The 26,909-nt window shown below is 33.4% G+C and overlaps 1 protein-coding gene across 5 annotated transcripts in view; it reads right to left on the bottom strand.

Annotated features, from left to right (window-relative positions):
- The window catches only part of LOC105184469 (CD151 antigen), a 277,736-nt gene that overhangs the window by 168,172 nt on the left and 82,655 nt on the right, over nt 1-26,909 (bottom strand). For all 5 annotated transcript variants that reach the window (XM_025297179.1, XM_025297180.1, XM_025297181.1 and 2 more), the window contains one exon: nt 8,916-9,014. The gene's annotated coding sequence lies outside the window, so the exon portion shown is untranslated. The remainder of the gene's footprint in view (nt 1-8,915; nt 9,015-26,909) is intronic.

Raw genomic sequence — 26,909 nt, 5'->3', positions numbered from 1 at the left:
TGGGAGAAGAAATCAATGCATGTCACTCATGCAACATGTTAATCGATGAACAGAATCATAAAAAAATCTGCAAAATGTTAGAAAAACTTTTGCATAATTATCCGGAAGTGTGGCAAACTCAAAATTTCACTCAGGAGAATTGGATCGAGTCGAGGAAGCACCTTTTATATTTAGTCAAAGAAGAGTTGCAACATGATATGCCATATGAAATACAGATGATCATGTTCGCTAAATCGTGTTTTATCTGTCATGACATGAAGTGTAACTTTCAAACCATTTCGTGTCATTTCGTGAATTATTGTTCCAATCATGCAGAAGTTTAAAAAAATCGTCACAGTTCTAATTGCGCCAAATTGAAGTCGTGTCTCGAGATAGACCATTGCATTTTTCTTGCACCAATGTATCCATATAAATTTAGTAATGTTACTGTTCTCAAGATTAATGTTGTTAACATACAATTAACAATTCTTGGAAATATTAACGAATTGTCAATCTCAATATTTACTCCAATTCTATTCTGATTACCTGTTAGGACCGTTGACAATGTATTATGGAATGAGGAATAAGAACCTATATAGGGACATCTTAAAAATATCGGAACCTTCGGATAACTTTGCAGGATCAAGTTTTCATGAAAAACTTTAAATACAAAAGTTGCAGGAAATCGAGTAACGGACTTGACGGTGACCTTGAATATAACCTTGGCCATGACCTTCAAGGTCATTTGGAGATCAATTTGCGTTTTTTAAATAGGAACCCTTAATTTTTATTACTGTCTTTTTCTATCAATTAATTTGAACAACTTTTGTAAGACATTTTTTTATTTGCTTAATATTTTTTGAAATATTTGAGGAAAACTTGATAACTTTTTCAATATTTAACTTACGATATTTCGCTAACTATTTGTTAGAAGAAAAAGTAGTACTAAAAGAAATAGTACTAGACTAGTAGGTCTAACTCCAATCGAAAATAAATTTAGTTGTCTTAAGACATATAGAAATTTCGAGGACGACTATGTGTTCTATCGTAATAAGTTTCTATTTAAAATAATTTCCGAATCCTCTAATTATGAATGGTATTACTATGAAAAAAATTATAATGAATGCATGTCTAGTGATTAGAATATTATAAATTTGATCATTAATAATATAATTAGGAGTTTAAGTGATTTATTAAAGTTATATACTGACCCAAATGCTCCAGGATCCTCACACTGGTAAAACTCCTGCCAGATTGAATTTTTGAAGAAGAATATCATTAATATATTAAATCTAAAAACATACAATAGAAAATATTTTTGGGCTGTTGTACATCTAATGTGATTTCCGAACGCAGTCAATATAGAACATTTATTACTTTACTCTACTGGACACGTTCCAGGTAAAAATTAAATTAATAAATTTGCCATGCCATGGCACTAATAGTCTCGTGCAAGCCGTATGCAATTGTAATATCAGCCTGTAACATCATTGTAACAATAATGTAAAAGATAATGTACGAACTGTTAGATAATATATGCAGATTTACTTCTATGAATGGATTCCGCATTTTGTAAAATAAATAAATAAAATTGAATCAAAGTTATATATTTTAAAGATAATAATACCTTAGTAATCTTTTTAAAAATATGCATTTTAATCCGTTGCATATAAGAAAACCATCGAATAATAAATTAGACGAACATCGAATATACAGAAAAACATCGAATAGATATAAAATTCGAATTTTATTTCCTAAGCTATTGTCATTTTATTTCTTGATATACAGTTTTCTTATTTGTATCTTTAGGTTTTATGTCTATCGCGCACATTAGAAATATATTTATTACATGTGTTGTGTTGATAGATCTATCAAGCTTTCATTTCTTAATGTTGATATTTTTAAACAATCGCGAGTCCTATCAGTATAAGCATCCTGCAGGATATCGTACTTTCATTGAAAAAAAATATTACAGGCTGAAAGATGTTGAAGTGTTACTTAACCGTGTGGAGTTTGAAAAATCCCTTGTTATTTTCTCTCTCTTTCTCTCCCCTCTCCCCCCTCTCTCTGCCACTCCCTCCATCCTACTCTCTTTCCCCCCTTTCCCCTCTCTCTCACTCTCTTTTTCTTCTGTAGGAAAATAACTGTATAACTACGAGAAGTTTTTTTTTGAAAATTCATCATGTGTAATAATAAATGTGTAATTGATTAATTTGCAAGACGAAATATCAAAATAACCTGTATTAACTTTTTACGTTTTGCGAAATGCACAAGTCTTATTAAACATTGAGATGCAACAGGATGCATTTCCAAATAACATGTTGATAGTAATTATACGAATCAGTACTACAGAAAATAAAAACACGAGTATGAATGTATTGATAATGTTTATTAAATTTTTACTGTAACGTCTTAGTAAAATTTTTTAAATTTATTTACAGATTATAATAATTTATTTTTACCGTTAATATTGAATATAAATTACGATGGATTTAAAGGGGTAACTATAAATATAAAATATAAAACAAAATGTAAAATATAAAATAGGAATCGGGTAAATTTTGGGGAAAAAATTGAGTAAATCTAATGAAAGTTGTGTTTTTCGCGTAGAATCGTAACTTCATTTACTGAGGGAATCAGAATAGATTCCAATTAGATCCCAGAAAATTTTCTACAGCTAAGATAAGAATGGGATTCCAAGTAATATCATGCGCCTGTTTACAAGCTTAGGTAATCTGATTAGAATCTATATTATATTTGGGAATGTTTGGAGAATTTCTATGCGGAAATTTGCATAGAATCTGGGAAATCAGACTAGATCCCAATTAGTTTCTATGCGGAGACTTGATTAGCGATTTATTGCGATCGCTATTATCAATCTAAGATAATCTGTTAATTGCGGCGGTCAACAATTACTGACAGATTGTGTTCGTTTGTGTCTTCAACTGAATATGTAAGCTTTGATTGGACTAACGAACGATTGAGAGAAAATTAGGAAAGATTAGGAAGACGAGTATTGTAAGTGAAACGTGCCAGCGATAAAATCGGGTTCGTCATAGACGAAGAGCGAATCAATTGCGAAGTTTTACGTTCAATTTAGCTGTTGACGTATGCAAATTGAAAATGAATTCCAGAACTGCCACACGCTCTTTGTGTTTCGCTATAACGCTGCGAGGAAATAGAGAAAAATATCGCTTTTATTTGGGCAATATCGAAAATGGAAAGAAACGACAAAACGAGAAAAAAAGAAACGACAAAAAATACGCGAGAGGAGACGGGGAAGGGGCATAGAGACAGAAAAAGAACGAAAAAAAAGATCACAAGTTCGTCCACGTGGAAAGCATACGAAAAACGCGACGGAAAAAATCGTGGCAAATACGTGCCTTTGTTGATTACGAAACTGAACTGTCGATACGCTCCGACTTCTCCCTTCAATTTCCACTCTCTCCCCATACAAATCGTCAACGCGCGGACGTGCGATTCTGTGCCATCTGTGGGAAATTTAGGATTTACAGGACCATTTTATTTGTCGTTTTATTGGGCCGAAACATTTAGCGTAACAGACGTGCACTATTCGGAACAAATCGGCCAACACAGTACGACGCGGCGCTGCGGGATGCGGTCGAACGTTGAGAGCAGGTCGCGCGGTAACAATGTAAAAGCCATTTTTTTACGTGGAAAATTTCGTGGACAAATAAGCGTGTAACGCCATGAAAAATGCAATGCAGGTTGCTCGTCGATCGATCCTGCGGCGTCGACGACAATATTCACGCGCGGTGCAAACTTGTGCTCTGCCGCGCCGTAATTGTTGTCGTCATGCTTGTCTGATTCATCTGTTACGAGAAAAAAAATCGCAGAGAGAGAAAGATGAAGAAAGAAGCACGAGGCGGACTGAATGTAAGAGAGAGAGAGAGAGAGGGGGGGGGGGGGGAGAGGGAGAGAGAGAGAGAAAGAGAGTACGCCGCGATGCAAATTTTACACAGGACCGGAAATTTAAATTCAGTCGATAAATCACTTTGCTTGTTGATTTTTGCCTGGCGATAAGCTGAGACACAAAGATGAGCCTCGAATATAAGCTTTCGACCTTTCGATACGACACACAACTCGTGACTATTATTTGGATCAATTAGTTATTCACATCACAACTGCGGCATGTGAAATGGCTAGGAGAGCAACAAACTATATAATATTGATTTATGCAATGTTTGCAAAAAAAATCTTATTAAAAATGGTGATATAGCAAACAATACTGGAGGTAGTACCATTATCCGCAGTAATAATAGAGGAGAATACACGAAAGAACTTTACTGCGAAAGCAATAGTAAAATTTCATTTTAATCCTTCGAAATAGACAGATAACGTAGCTATTTTTCATGTAAGTTCTCTAATAAGTTCTCTAGTTCAGGAATAAAGAGTAAATAGAATCTGTCTCTCTTTTATTAAGGAATATACTAAATTTCTTATATTATTTAGTTCCTAAAATATATACAGGCTAAAAAGGACTAATCTCATAAACGAAATGGAAAATGATAAAAAATTTTTATCATTAATTTCTATTACTAGTTACTAATTACTAAAATTTTTATTACTGATTACTAATTTTTACAAATGACTCTTGTAAAGCTAACCTAACTTAAGAAATTTATTACTGGCTGTAATAAATTGGCCAGTGATAATAAGTAATTTTATTATTCGTATGAGTAATTTTATTACAAGTATTTCATACGAGTAATAAAATTACTTATCATCACTGGCCAATTTATTATAGCCAGTAATAAATTTCTGTTAGGGTATACGTCATTCGGCGCGTTTCGCATTCTATCGTTTCAGAGCGTGCTGGAAATTCGTTGCTGGAATGTTTTGTAGCTCCCTCGTTACGTTATCTTGAATCATCTTAATATCGTTGAATCGCTGTCCTTTTAGTTTCAATTTCAGCTTTGGAAACAAAAAGTATTCGCCGGTGCCAAATCCGGCGAGTACAGTGGATGGTGTAGCATAGTTTTTTTTGCTAAAAACAGCTACGAATTACTGCTGCATTGTGAGACGGCGCATTACACAATTCTATAACAACCGCAAACACACGACACGCAAAACGTTGTCTCGGCGAGAACTCAACGGAAATTGATGCAATTTGGCAACCGTATTCAAAAGCCTTTGGACTACATGCTTTCGTTTGTCGCATATAAATAACGTCACTTACACCGTTTCTACTACATCAGTCCTAAAACTTTTTAGCCACATTATGTATAAAGCATGTATGAAATGGGAGGATAAGAAATTAAAAATAGAACGATATGTTCTTCGGTTTCAATGCGTTATAGTAACTTTTACGGAATTACACATAGAAGAATGATTAGTTGAATTATTAAGAACATGATTTAGTTTTGTGGGTTTTTTCTTTCTCAAAACCTGATTTACTTAAACAAGATAATGAACGAATATTTTAATCAAAATATTTTCTTTTGTTTTCTACAACTTTTTTCCATCTTTCTGGCAAGAGATGGATTCCGTGACAGTAAAAAGATTTTTTTTGTATTAATTCAATTTTCAACAAATTTTCGCATTTTTTCGAAGTTATAAAAGTGTGTATCCTCTAGAGCTTGTTGCATCGACCAGAGCAAGTGATAATCGGATGGAGCAATGTCTGGAGTATATGTGGGGTGCGGGGTAAGACTTCCCATTCCAGCTCTAGTAGCGTTTGCTTCACTGATAATGCAACATAAGGTCGAGCATTGTCATGAAAAAGAATCACTTCACATCGTTTACTCGCAATTGGTGATCCAGTGCTTGCTACAATTTGTATAATTGTTGTCGATAAGTGACAGTTTCATTCGGATTTAACAGTTTATTGTACACAACACCTTCTTGATCCTATCAAATACACAGCAATACCTTTGAACCGTGAATATTGCGTCTCAAAGTGGACGTTGTTGGTTGGCCTAGATAAACCCATAATTTTTTTCCGTTTGGAATTATCGAAATAGATCCATTTTTCATTCCCAGTAACAATTCGGTATAAAAAACTTCATTTTTTGTTTGGCTATTAACAAAATGCAAATGTTCAATTGGTTCGCAATTTCCCGATAATTGATATGACTCACTTTCCTTTTTTGTGAATCTTTCCCATATCATATAAACGTTTAGTAACGGTTGTGCGATCAATGTTTAATCTAGCAAATTCTGAAGCGGATTATGCCGGATTTTCGCCCAATAATGCTTGCAAATCTGCATTTTCAAACTTTTTTGGTTGTCCCGAGCGATCTTTCGTTAACATTGAAATCACCACTTTTGAATCGTCTAAACCAATATTCATATGTCTGAATTAATGGAGCACCATCACCATAAGTTTCTATCAGAATTCTATGATCTTCAGCCGCCATTTTCTTCTGATTAAAAAACAAAAGCAATATATATCGAAAATGCTCTCTTTAGGGAGCTTCATTTTAAGATAGTATTAACACGATTTTTACGTCTATTATTAGTAAACGACTAAATACCATGGATTAATATTTAAACGTTAAGAAACAATAGCTGTGATTAAAATGTCCTCGACAAAACTGACATTAGTGCTATCTCTTGCAAAACCCTCAAAACTAAATCATATTCTTAATAAAATGTGACAATGAACGAACTAAACGCCTTTTGATGAAAAGAAGCAGTACTTCTGACTCTTATGAGCCAGATTTGACTATAGGAGCCAGAAATTCTTTCTCCTTCAACTGAAATACGTTAGTTCATGCATTCTCACCTTAATTTAACTGATCCTTTATCGTATTCTGCGTACCTTACTACTACAATAATAGTAGTAGTAACAGCAGCTATAGTAATAATGATGAAAGTAACGATAATAGTAACAATCCTATTAATCAAAGCGAGTTCTTTACAGCCATATAAAATGTTATGAACACAGGATAAAAAAAAACTCATCTTTCAGGTAAGAAGCTATACCTAAAACATGTGGAAAATAGCACTGTGCATTTCTAATTTGCCAGTATGATCTGAAGAGAAGGGAATCGTCACAAAGTGACTCGTTCCGTCAGTCTCCTATTTAATAAGGCTTTCTCTAGGGATCTGATTTGTAAGAATCGCTGAAAATTTCAAGGGTATAATGACGCGAGCATGCGCCTGCTCGCTTGCCTGCGACCTCGCGGTCTCTTTTTCAACAAGATCTTTCAAGTTGCCAAGAATACCGCCTAACGAGGCGGTTCAACCCGTTACTCCGTTTAACGACGCCACAAAGGACCCAGAACTTTGTGACGTTTCACGGAAGAGAAGCAGTAGTTAATGGGGTTATTTTTCACATTTCGTACTCGCGCTGCTAACGAAAAGATGTGGGTAGAAAGAACGAGATCGAGGGAAAAAGTGTGGGCGCAAAGTCTTATCCGCAGAGAGATAAATATATATCGAGTCCTAATCAACTTAATGAGGCAAAGGGAAATGGGAACGAGGAGGAACGTCCGGAATGAGTTTCATCTAATGGCTGAAGAAGCTATTGAGAAAGCATATCCGTTTGATAAGCATGTGGCCATTTATGGCTATGCAAACAGATCGCAAGGTAATGCACGTCGATTGAGTCTCGAGTGTATTCCCGCTCGCCTTTGTGCATTGCATATTTCTGACTTCTATCTCTCATTCTTTCTCTTCCCTCCATTCTCTCGCATCCTCTCGATTATCCTTGAAAATCCATACGATCAGTCGTATCGAAGAAGGCAGGAAATGAGAATATCGATTGAGATGAGAATAGCGAAATCTCAACTATACTTTATCGTACGCGGTTACACATACATACGCACGCACGTACATATATACATATATTGGGATTACGTAGTAAAACGATTAACGTTTTGTATTCATAGTCATATCATCGATGTTATTCGGGTGTTTCGAATGGAATTCTCTGTTGGACAATAAGCACGGAAGAATATTAACCTTTTGTGTGGCAGTGGTATAGTTACAACTTTTTTCTCTTCCATTTTTATGATGTACTATTTAGTTTAATGAAAACAAGTATCTCATTTTCCTAGTATATTAATACTAGTATATTAATACTTACTTTATACAGGGTTTGTAAAAAGTACCGGGGCAACGAAATATCTCGAAAACTAAGCATTTTAGACAAAAAATATTTCAGACAAAACTTGTATGGTTTCAAGGGGGACATGAAACAACTACATTATTTTGTTTGCAGATAGCGCTATTTTCGAGATATTCACTGATCATTATTTTTCTTAAATGGAAACTCACATTTTTTTTATCATCTTTATCTAACAATTAATTTGAACAACTTTTGTCTGAAATATTTTTTTCTAAAATGCTTAGTTTTCGAGATATTCGGCTGTCCTGGAACTTTTTATACACCCTATATATTTCCTATGATTTTCATATCCGATTGTGCATTTTTAATTATTTATTAACAAATAATGTTGAAAAAAGCGATTAAAAAAACATTTAATTTCTTAGAAAGTATTTAAAATTAAAAGCTGAAAATTTCACAGAATATTCTTCACATGTTAAGATATAACATATTTTTTTCTAAAATTCTTCGCACATTAGATTTTTTTAATAAACAAGTTACTTGAGTGAATTTTGCAAATCTGACATAAAATTCATAATTAACAATCTGAAACATTTTTATATCGTATATCTGATTTATATTTATTCAGATTTACACTAATTTATCCCTATCACAGCGATATTCAATCTGCCATTTTGAATTTTTGAAATCTAACTTCGGATTTGTATAATTGGCAATCCCAAGAAGATAGAAGTGTAAAATTTTACAGAAATCCGTCAGGTAGAAAAAATGTGCCGTATAAAAAATTAATTAATGGTCAAGCTCGCACGATATAGCAGTGATTGCGTGTTCGATGCACGATTTGAGAGGGTGAAAGAATTGATGTGTAAAATTCAATAGGATATCCAGCAACTTCACTCACCCTGCGTCATTGGCGAACAACGTTCGACTGATTCTCGATGCACATGTCTATTTCGGAGTCCTCGAAGCTATTCCCGCTATTCCCGCACGGTTACTCGATCTGCAACAAATTTTAATTATGTTTAATCATGCAGAGATGCAATGGGCGTGCGCGAGGACGCTTTTGCCAGTGCTGAAACGGTAGCTGCGCCGTGTGAAATTTCATCTTCAAAGTCAACAATGCCGACATCGATCGCACACTGGATATATTTGATGACATCCGAATGTTTCTTGTATCGCTTTATGGCGCGTCGGCGCGTCGGTGCGAGAGAATTAATCGACGTATCGAATATTTGTCCTCGCGAGTCATCGGTGCTTCGACGGGAGAGATGAATTCATATGAACGTAGCTCCTATAGCGTCACTTATATCTTGCGTGAATCGAATAGAGCGACCGAAATGGAGACGAAATTTTTTGTCGAAACGTTTGATCTCTTCTCACTCACTCGCCTAGAAAATATCTCTTGAGATTTATTCGGTATCTGGTACAATTTTCTAAAAGAATTATAAACTCTGACTGGAAAATCTACATATATTCTGGTTAGAAGTATAAAGCCCCGTCTACACATAGCTCGAAGGACGTAGATGCAGAAATTGACCAATCATAGTCGATCATTTTCCTCGTATTCGAGTGTAATTGGTCAATTTCTGCATCTTGCGTTCTGCGTTCTGCGAGCTATGTAAACGGGGCTTAAAGGTCTTTCTACAATGGCTGCAAAAAGGCTATAAGCGTAAGTAGTAAGAAATAAAATTATTTTTATAGTAATCGACCGTAGTTGGTCTATTTCTTATTGCTTATGCTTACAGTCTTATTCTTGTAACCATTGTAGAACAGCCATAATATTCCAAACACGCAATTCTAAGTGAAAAACTCAAACAGATCATATTTGATCATATCCTCAAATACTCTCCCAAAGTTTTTATCTAGTTTACATTTTAGATCAGAATTGAAAAGGAAATCAAGAAACTTATCGTGTTTCGTGCCAAATGCACACACGAAGCAAGATGGACTATTATATATTTATGCAATGCGTTTCGTTTAACATAGCCAAGATTTCTAATTTGATCTTAATGATTAAACCGATAATATTCTGGATATACTCAATCGATTTCTTGGGTTTATATCAGATAATATAATGTTGTTATTCTCCTTTTCCCTTACGCATCCTGTAAGTCAAGATATTCTAACTTAAAGTCCGAAAATTAACAATTAAGGAACGTAATTTGATACAGTTACGGATTCTGACATTAGATGGTGAGCTTGCTTCCGAGAGAAGTAGAAGAGAACCTGTCGCTACTATACGTATGAAATCGATATTGCTTTGCGATATTTTTGTGTTAGTGCTAAACAATTTAACAATATTAGAAGACAAAGAAGAAGCAAAAAACTAAGATATATTGACAATTATTTCTAATTAGCTTGTAATTTGTCGGCAGAATTTATTGACGTAATCTGGTCATATTTGTTTTCATATATATGATGTCCGGGATCTTTTGGAAACGAAAAATTGTGAAGATTAATCAGATCAAACTGAGAAGAAGAATCAAGTACCATTTTTCGACAGGTTCAAGATTCAAGGTTCAAAGTTCAATATATTCATATCGATCGCTAGAAACAATAGCTATGTATCATATAATTGTAGGTCATTCTAAACAAAAAAGTCTTTCACCATTTTACAAATAAGTACGCAAATTTCCAAGTTACTGATTAAAAGAGCTTCTAGATGTAGCCATTTTCAATTATTAATAACTTAATAATTATTGCGATTGAAAATCTAAAGGGTTCAAATCAAGAGATCGTGCAAGCTAAGTAATAATCCTTCTCTGCCAATCCATCTATTGACATAATTATTATTCAAAAACTCTCAAGCAATGCGACTGAAATTTTGGCCTGTTATTATTTTATCATGTTTTAAATAACTGATAAAAGTGATTTCACGGCAATTCCAAAAAACAATAACCTTTGCGGCTGATGGAACTGTCTTTGTTTTCTTCAGAATTAGTTCACTATCTGCTCTTTTGACTGTTCTTTAGTTTCTGATATGTAGAGTGATGGATCCATGTTTTATCGACGGTCATTAAAAAGACGCAAAAAATTTTTTATATCGCATTTAAATGTATTTAAAGATTAAGAATTGTGTTTAAAGATCGAGAAATGTTCATTCAAACTTGCTTTTAGTCGATTGTCAGCAAACATGACACTCATCGACTCATGTCCAAATGTTGATATAAAATGCGATATGCACGGTTATATAAGATGCCTTTGCTATTTTTCTCAATATCTTTTTTTTAATTAGCAATCGTTCATTACGATTTTGTAGATTTTTCTAATAGTTCCTTCATCGGTAGTAGTTTTTGGCCTACCTGAGCATGGTGCGTCTTGTACGCTTGTACGACTGCATTTAAATTCAACGACCCAATTTGCAACTGTTGCATATGAAGGAGCAAACTTACCATGAACTTTATCTAACTCGGTTTCTTTTATGACCAAAAGAAACCAAAAGTTGTTTACTTTGGTTGACTGCGCCACAATTATATTATATGTACGATCTGAAGATTTTACTATAGTCTTTTTTATGGATCTGTTTCTTTCAAAATATATTAAAATATATCAATGGTACATGTTTGCAATGCCGTATTTTGATTCGTTCTACAAACTTTCCAATTAATTTTCATACGACGGGAGTGATAATAAGATTTTTAGTATCTTTTTTAATAATGAATAATTTTATCCTAATTATCCATGCTCTCTGTAAAATATATGTGATATCTGTGACAAATTCTGTTTTTCAAAAAAAGGATAAAAAAGGCGTAAAGTACATACATATCTATATATGTACAAAAGACTAATTTATGAAAAAACTCTATTCATAAAGAAAATAATTCCTAAAAAAGAATTCGTAAAATCTTCCTTCAAAATTATTTCGATTGATTTAATTATTTAATGATTATTATTTAATCATTAATATTATAATATGATAATTATTATATGATTATGATAATGATTATTAACCTTCGAAAAAATTCACTTTATTTATCCATTTTTTCGATGTTACTTATGTAACGTATGTTATGTACGTTGTGAGAATCTACGTAAAGCATTGAGAGTATTAATGTGACTTAGGCGATAATAATGTTACTCATTATAACATACATTGAAAAAATGAACACATTAAATAATTGTTGTGTGAATCTTAATTTCGTTTCTTCCAAATTTTTACTTCTGTATATTTGTGTGAACGTATGTGGTTACAGAATTAGGAAATAACGACTTGTAACATCGTCGTCGTCAAAATGAAGGACGATAAGCAACGAATGAGAAACTGTTAAGAAATTTAAGGAATTCTTTTTTATTTTGAAAGAAATTTTTACAATTTTTTTTTAATTAATTTCTTACGAATAGAGTTTTATTCACAAATTAATTTCTTTACGAATTACACAAAATACACTTCGTGTATTTACATAAGAAAAAGTTATTAGAAAGATGTGAACTTTTTACTAATTTAAATATTTTTTACATTATTTATTCTATTGAATTTAATAGTTTACATAAAAGAATATATTCTTTATGTATTTCCATAGAAGTATATTGGTTTTAAAATATACGTGTTTGCACGATTTTCCACATTTCTGTTTCAAAACTGTAAATGAAGAACTCGTATCCGCGAGAGAAATGAGATTCTTAATTGATGTCATAGTGGCATAACCTGTGCTGCCACAAGTTTGTCTCTAGTTGGTACTTGTGTTCTTACCAGGAAAATCTTAAAAAATTTCTACAAAGAAAATAGACCAAGAACCAAGTATATAAAACCAAGTATAACTACCAAGTATATAAAAAGTGCAAATTTGTATAAAATAAAATATAATACTGAAAAACCAATTCCAATATATTTAACCTTCGGGACAAAAATATTTTATAAGAAAAATTGTATAAGAATAGTAAACTCTCTATGATTTCAAAAACTCACTTTGCTTTAAATAGTTTTAAGGGAAAATATAAAGATATAAGAAAATATAAAGAAAAATATGAAGATATTTAAACAGGAAAAAATATGAAAATTTTAAACAGCAAAAATATGAAGATATTTAAACAGTATTTATTAAAAACACGGTGATCATTAAAAATCGCTAAGTAATTATATTTTACTTTCCTTCAATTAAAAGTTATAGTTCGACATGCTTTAAGAAATATTGTATGCCGGGTTCAGAAATATGGTTTTAAAGAAAATATTTAAAATAAATAATTATATGTGCACAAAATATAATAAGACTAATATTATTCGCCAAGTACAAGAAACTTAAAGAATTGATAGACTAGAGAAGAAACCAAGTTAGTTAATAAAATTTTGCTTTTATGAGTTGTTATATTCGAGATCTCAAAATTGATTACATCAATTTCTATCAAATTAGTTGCAATTAAAAGTGTTAACATTTGTGCCAGAAATGCTATTAGATTTTTAATTACACGGCTTATTCTCGAGATATTTTAATTAAAACCATAAAATGAAAACTCCGGTAAAAGCTAGTGACTTCACGACATTCTATGAATATAGTCATGAATATAGTCATGCTCAGATTCGTCATCCTATCTTACATAAATTGATACTAAATTTTTATATAGATAGGAGACTTCATTAATACCTATTCTTTAAACATAGTGACATCGAAAATTCTCAAGCAGACGTGTCAATATTTATACTTAATAACTGTTTAGTACATCGGCAACAGTGTTTTATTACTGCTGATCTATTAGTATATGTGTGAATTTGACAGCTTTACGTTTACCCTATATGGCGCGTATTATGGCGGTGTCGATAAGCTACTTCGTCTGTAATAAGAGAAAGTAATATTTATAGACAATCTGTCGGACTTCCGAAAACCGCCATATAGGTAGGGATAAATTTAACTTAAAGTAAGAAAAGTTAAGAAATAATGTGACACACACAGGAATTAATATAAAACTAAATTTTAAAATAAAGACGTAGATGCTTCGAATATATTAATATCGAACCTTTCTTAATTTTCCTTACTTTACACTAAATTTATATTTACATGATTGTGTTTGTGGAAATATTACTTCTTCCTATTCTTGTTAAAAGTATGTAATAGATATCCGAAGCAACTTATCGATACCGGTTGTATTTTTCGTGCTGTACAGGTTAAACGTAAAGCCATCATACATGACAAGTCTCGAGCATCGTTGCCGAAATTCACTGAACAGTCACGAAGCACAAATATTCAGATATGATATGTCTGGTTGGGAACTTTCGATATTACTATGTTTAGAGGGAATGGGAATACATTAATGGAATCCTCTGTATTTGGCATCGCGATATTACCGCATCGCTTGATACGCGCAGTAGCATATCAGGTGTTCCGGAGCATGGCGGGTTATTCACTCAAGATTAAATGAAGAAGGATACGTTTACAAATGGACCGATTTACTCGCCGTCGTTCGTTCCTGCATCGTGCTTCTACGAAAGCCGAGAATTAACGGGATAACGTAGAGATTACGACAGTGAAAGTAGTTGCTTCCCTGTCATCGGTGATTAACGTGGACAGTAAACCTAAATCGTTCCGTATGTATAAAGTGATCCAACGCACGCATTTTCTCAAATGTAGGTAGAATTAATTGAACTGAACAAAAATATTCTTTAACATTTTGGAAACTACGATAATTATTAAGATATTACAATAATGCAATGGGGTGAGCTATGTAGGACAGTTAAAAGAGACATGTTTTGGGTTTACTTCTCGATTTTTTGGCAACGATAAATAGAAAGGAGTACGTCCTAAGACACCAACGAACTTTTATGGAATTTAGCTTATATGAAAATATTCTTATTGTTTCATCTCTTGTTGATAAATTTTGTGTTAAATCAATGATAGTAACTCCCGTTTAGGAGAAATCACTTCCAATGATTTTGTCCTTCACATATAATATAAAAATCATTCTCTTAAATAACAATCAAAATGTCTCAGCCCTTGCTTGTTATTTATTAAAAAATTGTTAATGAAAAAATTTCGTAAACAGACCATCGTTTTCAGAACCGTGTATATTCGAAAAGTAAATATGTGATGACTGTTATACACAAATATACAGCATACAACAAAGCTTACTGTTCTGTTCTGATTTTTTGATCAAATACGTTATCGACTAGTTATCGATTAGTTAGTATATACACTGTGTACAGTGTGTACACTGCATACGTTAAAAAATAGATAAGGAAGTTTATGAAAAACCGACGTGTCTATGCAAAACAGTACATACAGGGTGGCCCACGTAAAGTGTTACAAGTCCATAACTTTAAAAATATTTATCAAATCAAAAAATTGTTCATAAAGAAGTTTCATGTATTCGATAGGCCTCTCTAACTACATAAACATAAAGTCGCCTCCACTTCCCCTTTAAGGGGGGACGGGGGTAACTTCATAATTTTAAATGGAATCCCTTATAAAATGTTGCATATTTGGATTCTATGGGAAGAAACAAGTAAATTTTATTTGAAATTTTTGTGGAAATTTGTTTGGAAACTGCCTCTATCAAAAGTTATGAACATTTAAACATTTAGCGATTTCATTCATGATTGAACTCCATTGACACAAAGTTGCGTTCGCGATACAACAAAAATAAAAAAGACCTTAGAGTATATACTTCATGTTAATCAAAAGAAACATAAATAAACACATTTATCGGGAAATTCTGTGATCTGTATTTAAGCTTCCCGCCGGTGTGAAGTTGGCACCTCATTTTTTAGCACCGTAAGTTTTAACGATAATTCTATTGGCACCAATAATAGTTCTACAATTTCTGATAAGTTATATCAATAGTTCCGCCGAATTAGTTAACAAAATGGCAGATTGAAAATATGAGGTGCTAACTTCCGCAGCTTCCAAAAAAGCCATTTCAAGCACGAAATCTTATAGTTCTAGAATAGTTCTATCGTTCCTGATATGTTTTAGCAAAAGTTTCGGCTTCTAACCAATTTTAAATAATTTTTGGAACTTAGCGCCAGCACCGCATCACAAGTATCAGTTTGCTGGCGGTTCCAGCCGACTTCTTGGTCTCATTTAGTAGTTCAGTCTGCCAGCAAACTGATACTTTACTCTTGTGATGCGGTGCTAGCGCTAAGTTTCAAAAATTATTTAAAAATAGTTAAAGGCCGGCACCCGCGACGAAACCCACCTAAAGCGTTGGAACTATTGTAGAACTACTAAAAGAAACCCAGAAGTCGGCTGGAACTGCCAGCAAACTGATACTTTACTCTTGTGGTGCGGTGCTGGCGCTAAGTTCCAAAAATTATTTAAAATTGGTTAGAAGTCGGAACTTTTGCTAAAACATATCAGGAACTATAGAACTATTCTAGAACTATAAAATTTCGTGCTTGAAATTACTTTTTTTGGAAGTTGCGGTGCTACGGGAAGTTAGCACCTCATATTTTCAATCTGCCATTTTGTTAACTAATTCGGCGGAACTATTGATATAACCTATCAGGGACTATAGAACTATTGTGGGTGACAATAGAACTATCGTTAAAACTTACGGTGCTAAAAAATGAGGTGCCAACTTCACACCGGCCTAGTTTCCTAGTTAGAATATGGTTTCTTTTACACTAGTGCATTGCTTAAACGGATGAGATGCTGTTGGTAACGCTTTACAGTGACAGTCTGTCTAGAATTTAGCAACTCATAGTATACCACACCATTTATAACCATCAAATATATAACCCATCAAATATACAACAGTCTTGGTATGAATGTTGAATTTTGGATTCAATGTCGTTGGATGATCGAGATCTATTCATGGTTTTATACGTTTAGAGTTTTTATAACATCCATTTTTCATCACCCATAATAATTTTGTATAAAATATCGCTTCTTTTATTGGTTTTTCTGTTTTCCGGACTGAGCTCATGCGGAATCCATCTATTTTCTTTCTGAATTTTTGCCAGCTGATGTAAGCGCATGAATATGCATTAATGAGTAACTCCAAATTGCAGTGCGAACTCTCGTTGAGTTTGAGAGGAATTTCCATTTAACAGTTACTCAAGTTCTTCGTCTTCATATTTTATGAACGGATAGCCCGGGACGCCCTTAATTTGAGAGATCAAAATCTCCATTTCCACTTCTAAACCTTTGATACCATTTGTTGCAGATTTTATCATACAAAATTTATTTTTTCACAATGGTAAAAATAAGCGTCAAGTTCATACGCTGAATATAACTAATAAAACTAGTAAGAAAATTAATAAAATTATTTAAAAAATCTCATTTATACAATACATATCTAAAAACATTAAAATGGAAGACTGTGGTTTAAACTTTTATTTCTTACAAAAGAAATGATATTAAGGAGTAAAATAAGTGAAAATGATTTTACAAAAAGTCTATTCTGATTATATTTACAAAAATATCACACTTCTATATACGAAGATAATTATATAAAAAGAAATCTTTCTATAAAAAAAATATTTTATTTGATATAATAAATGTAAAAACATTGAAATAAAATGTTATTATTTAACTTTTTATATTTTATAAAATGAATAATATCAGGTAGTTATAGTAGGTTAAGTGAAAAATTCATTCCAAGTATCGTGTCATAACAGCTTTGTGCAATTTTTGACATTACATATGAATTTAATTGTTTATTGATACAGAATCAAAAAGAGAATTATTCTTTTTCAAATAGCTCGCTGTTTTCGTTACTTGTGACTTACTAGTAAAAGTAACTCATTACCATTACCGTTAGTCTGACATTTTAATAACATTATAAATAACGCGTTATTATTCGATCCTGTAATCATATGTTCATGCAAATATAAAATTCAAAACTTTGGAAGAAAGTAAAACATATAAAAAGAAAAAATGAAATTCATATGAGAAAACAATTGGCAAGTCTGCATCGCATTAAGTCTTTTAATATTTTCCTATAGCATACCTTATACAAATAATATTGAAAGTGTAAAACACAAGCATCCATATTCATATCAAGAGGTACACCGTGCCTATATTACGCGAAACTGCGAGTTGAAACGAGGTGAGATATTCATATCCCAGCAATGGCTGGGATATGAATATCCCAGCCATTGCTATTTGGGGAAAAACCAATCGACGTTTTTTCAGTCCCAATCGACTCGGCCTTAAAAAATAGGAAGAAAAGTGTCCTAGTGTTTTTTGTGTACGTTGTCTCCAAGTATATATTATATTGATATTTTAAGATAAAGTCCAAATTACGGAAAATTACGATTCAGTAAGAAAGTAAGAAAGAAACGCTAGACCGCTGAGGAGAGGGAATTTGTGTATCTCCTTTTTCCGACATCAGAGGTGTTACGAGCGCGCTGAAGAAGCAAAGAGCAGCGAGTGCGAGTGAGCAAGCGATAGAGAGTAAGAGAGAAAAATATTGCTAGAATACAGGAGGTGAAAATGTGTGACAGAGAGAGACAGCGAGAGCGAGAGAGAGCGAGAGAGAGAGAGAGAGAGAGAGAGAGAGAGAGAGAGAGAGAGAGAGAGAGAGAGAGAGAGAGAGCAGGGGAGAAAGAGCGGGGGAGAGAGAGTTAGAGAGTGAGTGAGAGAGAGGGGAGGAGAGAGAGAGAGAGAGAATGAGTGAGTGAGAGAGTAAGAGGGTGACGTACGACAACCAGAATATTCTCTTCTCAGCAATCATTTAGTTCTGAAATATCCGCACTCAAAAATTTAACAAATAATTTTTTCCTCCTTTTTTTCTTCTACTTTTTATTTCTACTTCTTTTGCTTCAAGTCTTTCTTTTCCGCCTTCTATAACAAAGCTGCTTATACGGAATGTATATAAGGATGCGTCCGGGGAAACGATATTAACGCTATTTAGCACTAGAGGCTGTTCGTGGAGCTAGATAGTAGTGCTAACAAACGCAAGCATGACGTCACTGGTGGTGGTGTCTCACGTCATAACTGCGCGATACAAACGCTATTCCTTCCGAGATGATGTGATGATAGAGTTGGCGTTTGTAAGCTCGGTGAACGCTTGTAATGCTTAGAATGCTGTGAACTGCACATCTGTCGTGATTTTCACATGATCGTTAAACGGTATCAGTACATCGTATTTATTACTTTATTATTATTTATATGCGTAATAGACAATTGCGTTTAAATAAATTTTCGAGATGTTAGAACTGAAAAAGAATTTTAAACTGTGAAAACGATACTTAGAAGGAATAATGTTAACGTTATGCTAGTGCCGTTTATGGAGCTTGTTATCACCATCGCGCCATTGAGTCCACGAACAATATTATTAGCATTTAAGTTTATAGCGCTAATAGCGTCTTCCCGAATACATTTTTACTAAGAGTGCATTTCATTCCGTTTCTCCCTCGCATCCTTTCTTTATATTAATTTAATCTAATCTTTATTATTTACCGTGACGTAGGCTGCGCTGATATGCGTATTTCGAAATACATTTATTTACTTAATCTTTCATAACTTTTGAGTCTTGATATTAATTTTTTTGCAATTTCATATTTATAAATATTTTCACATATAATTATAATAAAATAAAAATTATAGCACAAAAAGAGACACACATATTAGAAAAAGTGGACGAAGTTTAAGAACATATAAAAATTATAATATTAGGTAAGTAAATTAACTCAATACCTTTTTATGCATTTTTAATTACTATTTAAAATTTGAATATCTTCCGGAACTTTTATGGATATAAAATACTACCTTTAATGTTTTTAAAATACCCCTTAACAAGGTGAAATCATCAACATGATAAAAAAAAGAAAAAAGAGTATGTGTAAACACGATGGTCGATAAAATATATTTAAGGTATCGCATTCTATTGGCATTTTACTTGTAAAAATTGTATAAAAATAGTAGGCGCTGAAATGATTTGCTGTATTCTTGGCGAAGGTGCCGTGATTTACAAAACTTACAGAAAATGCTACCAGAAGTTTTGTGATAGAAAATTGAACCTCGGTAACCGAGAGCGCCCTGGCTAACATTAAAAATTTCATAACGAGGAACTGTAGCAGTTATTAGACGAAAAACTCTACCCAAGCTCAACAAGAGCTTGCTTTATAGCTTGAGGTTACGTAACAGCCCATTTTTGTTGGACTGCATTAAATAGGAAAAATTTCTAAAGAAAGATTGTGAGTTTCGTATTCTCTAAAGAAGAATTACTGAAAGGAACAAAAAGCAATGTTTTAATACGGACGTGGCTTTTTATTCAGGAAAAAATTATTTTTTATATTAAATTATATAACTAGCAATGAAAAATAAATTCTAAAAATCCTAAACGCAAAAATCGCATCGTGGGTATACCCAGGTCAAGTGTCAATATAGACTATAGATCCTAATTTCCACCTCAAAAATGTGCTATTCTGTATTTGGTGGGATACAAAAGTCATAATTTATCATGAATAGCTGGATACGAGTACAAGGTAATCCAACTAGAGTTGCAGGATTTATTTTATGAATAAAATAATGAAATTATCCGAAAAATATCATTTTTATTATATTAATGTGTTCGTTAGAAATGGGAATTATGTATGAAAAACAACATTATGTAAATGACCGCCTTTACTTTTTTTTTACAAATTATTACTCGTTTAGTAAAATTTTCAATAATTTTTTTGCAGCATGAAAGATTGAATTTCGCTAATTTCTCGTCGAATATTCTCCTTTAAGCGCTCTATAGTTTCGGGATTGTCGGTGTAAACTCGCTCGTTCAAATAACCCCAAAGAGAATAGGCCAGAGGCATCAAGTCACAATCAGTTGACGTCACTATTCCGCGAGATAACGCGACCAGCAAATTTCTCATGCAATAACTGCATGGTTTCACGATGTATATGACATGTCGCGCCATCTTGTTGAAACTCTTTGAAATATTTTGTTAAAATTCGTTGTGTAGTGCCGTACAAAAGGTTAGCTTGTTGCGAACGACGTCGAATTGACATTTGCAGAGCATTTTCCACACTTTTATTAACGGCCACAATGTTTCCTATCGAATGAGCATTACGGTGTCGTATAAGCACAGGTTTATCACAAACGGTTTATCACAAACTAAACCTTGTTCTCAACTTTCTTCATTAACTTGCGAGTTGTATTGTCAGATGGGAAATGTTTTCTTTCGCAAAAAAATCGCAAAGTTTACGTTTTATTTGCGTTATCAAGTGCCAATTTTCATAAAAACACTGTACAATACGCACGCATTGCTATACTGTATAACACTCTGATTCGATATTCCCTAACCTTGAGGACACAGCAGACGAAGAAGCGCTGCAGTACACACAACGAAAACAACACCAAATAAAAATCCTGCATCTCTCGTTGGATCACCTCGTAGAACAGTTGCAGCAAAGCGTTATCAACAACTCATCAGATTGAGCGAAGTGTTGGAGCAAAAGAGACCGTTTGCTACTAAAAGAAGTGATTTTGCTTCATAATAATGCTCGACTACGTGTCACAAAAAAAAATAAAAGAAGTCATCTTTAATTTGAGCTGAGAAGTTCTCTCTTATGCTGCTTATTCGTCAGACATAATCCATTCTAATTATTATTTATTTTGACAGCTGTAACATCATCTAGCAGACAATCATTTCAGGACATTAGAAGAGGTCCAAAATAACATTGATAGCTTTATTCACTTTAAACAGCCGAGTTTTTATTACGAAGTAATTCAGAAATTATTCGATATATATGGCGTAAGATCAATTAGAAACTACGCATCATATATATCAACGATATAAATGTAATTTTCCACTGATATCAACTTCATCCATCACACTTACGAATTACTGACTAAAGTTCGACTTCGCTTCATTGCTAACAAGAAAAACTACACAAATTTTTTCTGATATCTAATATATCATTAAAATATATAAAATTAATTCATATGTAATTTATATATAAAATTAATTTTTGGAATATGTCAATTAATTTCATATGTAATTCATACGTAAAATTAATTATAGAGTGAACACAATAAATAAAGTACACGACTAAATCTGTGGATTTCATTTTTGTGAGTCTCTTATAATCATTATTGAATAATCAATTAACCTTGCATATTATCAATGGAAATCAGCGCGGCAGTCAAGCATGCATTGAGGTCAAGTACCGTTCGTCCCTACTTCCGGCAAGAAACGGAAGTGACTCGAGAGATAGAAGGTCACACCGATCGTATGGTTTCTTCCGTGAGAGAAGTTACGCACATTCTCACATCTGTTTTTCGGTAGAGATGCACAACGGACGCTTTATGAAATAGCTCTCGAGAAGTAACATGGATATCGTGTGCGCAGCGCCGTCAACAGTTTAATATCTACACATATATTTTCTCGAAACGGTGCCGTCGCGCTATTGCGCAATTTCTCGGCGTAACGGATTGTTTTCTTTGGACGCGGAGTGTCGCGTCGCGTTCAAGACGTCGCCTCGTTGTTGCAGGCTGCATTTTTCGACGAGCGCACACACACATTCTCTCTCTCTCTCTCTCTCTCTCTCTCTCTCTCTCTTCTCTTTCTTTTCCTCTCTCTCTCTCTCTCTCTTCTTCACCGTGCGCACATGCTATAATGGCGACAGCTGCTACTTTTGCCGTTGCTGTTGTCATTGTTGTTGCTGCTTGCAACTGCAAATCCCCGGCGCCGGTATATCATCCGGAATGCAGAAGGAATAGAGACGATGGCACATCGGGGACAACCCTCTTGGGCCACTCGACTTCTGGCGACGCCGTCTACAATTCCGTTTTGCAATATTAAACTCGCCCGGGGATAAGCTCGCTGCGAGAGGCGCACGGGAAGAACGATAACGTTCGGTTCCTTCGCAGGAGGAAGGGGAAAAATAGATACAGCGAGTGAGGCAAACTGTCCTGTGAATATCGTCGAGAGAAAACGAATCTCTTCGACTCGCTCATGGAGATCCATCAAAAAGTATATGGAGCTGCCAGGTATTTCTATCGGTGACCAAAGACATTCTTTTTGGAGAGACGCAAGTGTAAAACGCAAGAGCTCTGTACTGAAATACTATATGAGCGAGAATGTTACAGCTAAGTTTGCCATTTATGCACCTATTATTTATTAAGATCAATAATTAGAATTAGAATTAGTTTACAAGCAATTCTTAGATATCGAAATTAATGGTAATCCATGTTTCTAGATCGGGTAAAATTACTAAAAAATTTAGAGTTAAAATAGAGTTAAAATTATCATCTCTTTTTAGTTTCTCTCATTTAGCTCTATGTCTCTACGGAGCCCGTGTCCCAAAGTTCTGAGACACCCTATATACAGAGTGTCCGAGATTTTTTGAAAACAAAAAATTGTGAATATTAATCAGATCAAACTGAGCGACAGGTTCAAGATTTAGGGTTCAAAGTTCAATATACTCATATCTATCGTTAGATACAACAGCCGTCATATAATTGTAGATTAGGTCATGCTGAACAGAAATGTCCTTTATCACTTGCAAATAGATACGCAAATTTTCAAGTTGTAATTAAAAGAACCTCTAGATATGGTTAATTTAAATAATTAATAACTTAATAACTATTGTGATTTTTGCACAGTGGATCTGATTAATCTTCACAATTTTTCCAACAGATCCCGGACACTCTGTATACGTAGTAATGAGACTCAGGTAAAATGAAAGATTAGAGAATTAAAATATTTCACAAATATACAATTTTCTACAAAAGTCAAGTCGTTTAGGAATAAGTCCTCTAAGTTATAGAGATATACATTTTAAGAGACTCCTAAAAATATTGAAAAAATGCACTAAATTTTTTATTCAATTTCTCCATGTTCAGAGCTTCTCTCATGATGACGGTTGTGAAAAAGGATCCAGAATTGTAAGGTGCTATGCGCATAATCCTACTTTGGTATCTAGAATACGTAAATAACCTCGATCAAGATATTAGAATAACTATGAAGAAAGGCATAAACAATAAATAACATTAACGTTTTATCAGAATTGTTAGATAAGGAAATTTGACTTTTTAGGAGATTTACGAATTCCGGCAGCGTTATCAATAACGAGTATTAGATTTTTAATATCACTTCTCTATTGATCAGTATGCATTTCGTTACTAGCCGTGAAGGACTACTAGTAATACCCAAGATGGGCAAAGTTCTTACAATAGATATAAATTGAGCAATGAATTATACGTTTGCAGAACGCTGACTTTTTGCGAGCCGCTCAGCTTGCGGGTAATAAAACTCGCGACCTGTATTCATGCTGCGATGATACAATTCAACGTGTATTGCACGCGGCGTACAGAGTTACGTCATATTTAACAAGGTTGCGTTCATCGATCCGTTGTATCTTCCAAATGAGATCCGCAAAAAGTGGCGGACGTTTATGATGGAGAGAGGTTAACTCACTTTTGCGGCCCTAGCCTGAGGAGAATACGTACCGCCGCCGTCGCCGTCACCGACGATGTAACAACATGTCCGGGTTACGCGTTGATATTCCCGCTTTTCTCGGAAGAAATATTTTCCTGCCATCTGGCGTGAATTAAAACGCGAGGACAGCTTCGGCCTCGCGTAACGCAGCACCAGGTCACTATGGTGCGTCGGACTAACAAACGCAATAAAAACGCATTAACCGGATTCGTTTCCAATTTGTACACAGTACACTCGCGCACATATTACGTTCTTTATAGAGTATAAAAAGAAACAGAATGAAGGACCCCAGAGAACGAGCGGCTTATTTAGCGACAACATCGCATAACATCATCCATGAATAATGTATTACTTATTTATTTATCCGAGATTATCATTAGCATGAAATTAGTTAAAACACGGCTGGTTATTCCGGGCTTATTTATATTTTTTTCGACTCACTCTATTTTCTCTTTCTCCCGTTCTGGCTTGTCGCTCGCTGATATTTCATACTTCAACACTGATATAAGGGCACGTTTTATCTCTTGTCGTGCTCTTATCATTACGTCGAAACGGCTCTTTACCTAGTTTTTCTTCCCCTCGACCTATCATTCTCATCCACGTCGCGCAGCAACACGACAATATGAAAAACGAGAAGGAGACTGTTTTTCGGGTTCCTTGGGAAATTTGAAAGTTTGAATTGAATGTCAAAGGACCGTCTGTTATGTAGAGCACGAGATAGAAAGGGCGGATAAGGAAAGAAGGAGAGGAAACGTAGCGAAGTAAAAAAGAAACCAATGTGACGACATAAAGGAATCTCCGCAAGTAAAGTTTCTCTCCTCTCGGACATCGGGGAATTCTTTTTGACACATGCTTCTCTTTCATCGCGTCTCGTCAACAATATCTACAAAAAAAAATTCATGGAACCGCGAAGAACATACTCGCTCTTTTTCTCAAATACATCATCACCAAAGAATAAAAATGAGCATTTTCGAAAATGTACGGATATGTATCACATGCAAATATATACAAGGTGTCCGGTAATTTACGTCTATTAATTGTGAACAGAGCTATTCTTTGCCAAAATCTTTCATTTCTTTTTAGTGAAACGTCGTCATTATTTATAATTATTTTTTTAAATTACTTGATTTATTATGATATTTTCTACTTTTAATATAACATATCTCTTTAAACTAATCTGTAGATTAAAATTCTGCTGAAGTAAAATTCACCCGAAATTAATTGAAAAAAACGATAGACAATACTTTGAATAACATGCACTTATCATTTTGTTTCGAAATAAACGTTCATTTACACAAAAAGATCCTTTAAAATTAAGTTTAATACCCAATATATATATATATATATTTTTTATAGCTGTTTAATATAGCTGTATTTAATATAGCTGTTCTCTCCATGAATAATGTAAGGTCTATACACGAAAAAGAAAATTACTAAGAAAATTGTTATTACCTTCCGCTCTTTTTAACAATTTGAACTTGTTTATTTGTAAAAATCCTATTTATTTTATCTCCATTTACTAAGAAAGTCTTCATTTTTAGTTTGTTAAATATTTTTTTTAAGTATTTTTATAAGATTTGATTAGATATACGAACATGATAATTATTAACCGTCTTATGCACTTTCTTTTTTTAATTTTGGTTCTTATGTATAAAAAAGATGTTATTATCATCAATAATGTCCAAGTTTTTTAATGGAGAAAAAAAATTTTATTTTTAATTATTTTTAAGAAGGAAAAATAAGAAAGGAAACTGATTCTTTTGTTTAGTTATTTTTTCTTTTGTTTAGTTATTTTGTCATTTGTTTAAATTATATCGGCTTTACTGCTTTACATATACTTTTTCATTTTATTGAATATTGCCCGTCGTTAACGTACATAGACGCTACGCATAAAAGGATTAAAATTACTATAATAATAATTAATCTCAATTTTTAAACATATTATATGTTAATGATAAACTTATAATGAAAATTTATATTCATAGGTATATTATACTACCATAGAATAATGTAGGTATATTATACTACCATAGAAAAGTAAGGCCTCGTGTTATTTCTTAAAATGACTATTTTTTATGTTCTTCTCAATACAAGTTACCATATTTGTTTATTTTTGTGTTTATAAGACTCAAAAGAAATATATAATAGATATTGTTGAGTTGTGACATTCAATATCTTTCATTTTATTCAAAATTTACATTAGTTACCTTTATGGAAAAAACACTCAAATATTGAGTGTTTACATTCAATTGTTCGAATTTATTCTCAAATGTGAATTCGAACAACTGAGTGTAGGCACTCAATATCTAAATGCTTTTTTCGTAAGGGTAGGCCTTATTACTCTCAGGTACCTTTTAATATAGAATTTATAATTTTTTTGAATATATCTGAACAATGTAAACAGATCGTTCCAAATATTGTTCGATAGTTCTCCGCTCAAAGAGCGCTCACTCAACTTTTGCATAACAATTGAATCCTTGTCATAATTTAATCCTTTTCATAATTGGTTACTACGTAAGTTCATGACTAGCAGTTCATAAAATTCGCTATTTCATACGTTTGTCTTATCAAAAAGTGTTCGTT

The sequence above is a fragment of the Harpegnathos saltator genome, unplaced genomic scaffold (assembly GCF_003227715.2).
Source record: "Harpegnathos saltator strain DR-91 unplaced genomic scaffold, Hsal_v8.6 scaffold171, whole genome shotgun sequence".
Classification (NCBI taxonomy): domain Eukaryota; kingdom Metazoa; phylum Arthropoda; class Insecta; order Hymenoptera; family Formicidae; genus Harpegnathos; species Harpegnathos saltator.
Note: the sequence above shows the minus strand (reverse complement) of the source record. Positions and strands in the feature narration are given on the sequence as shown.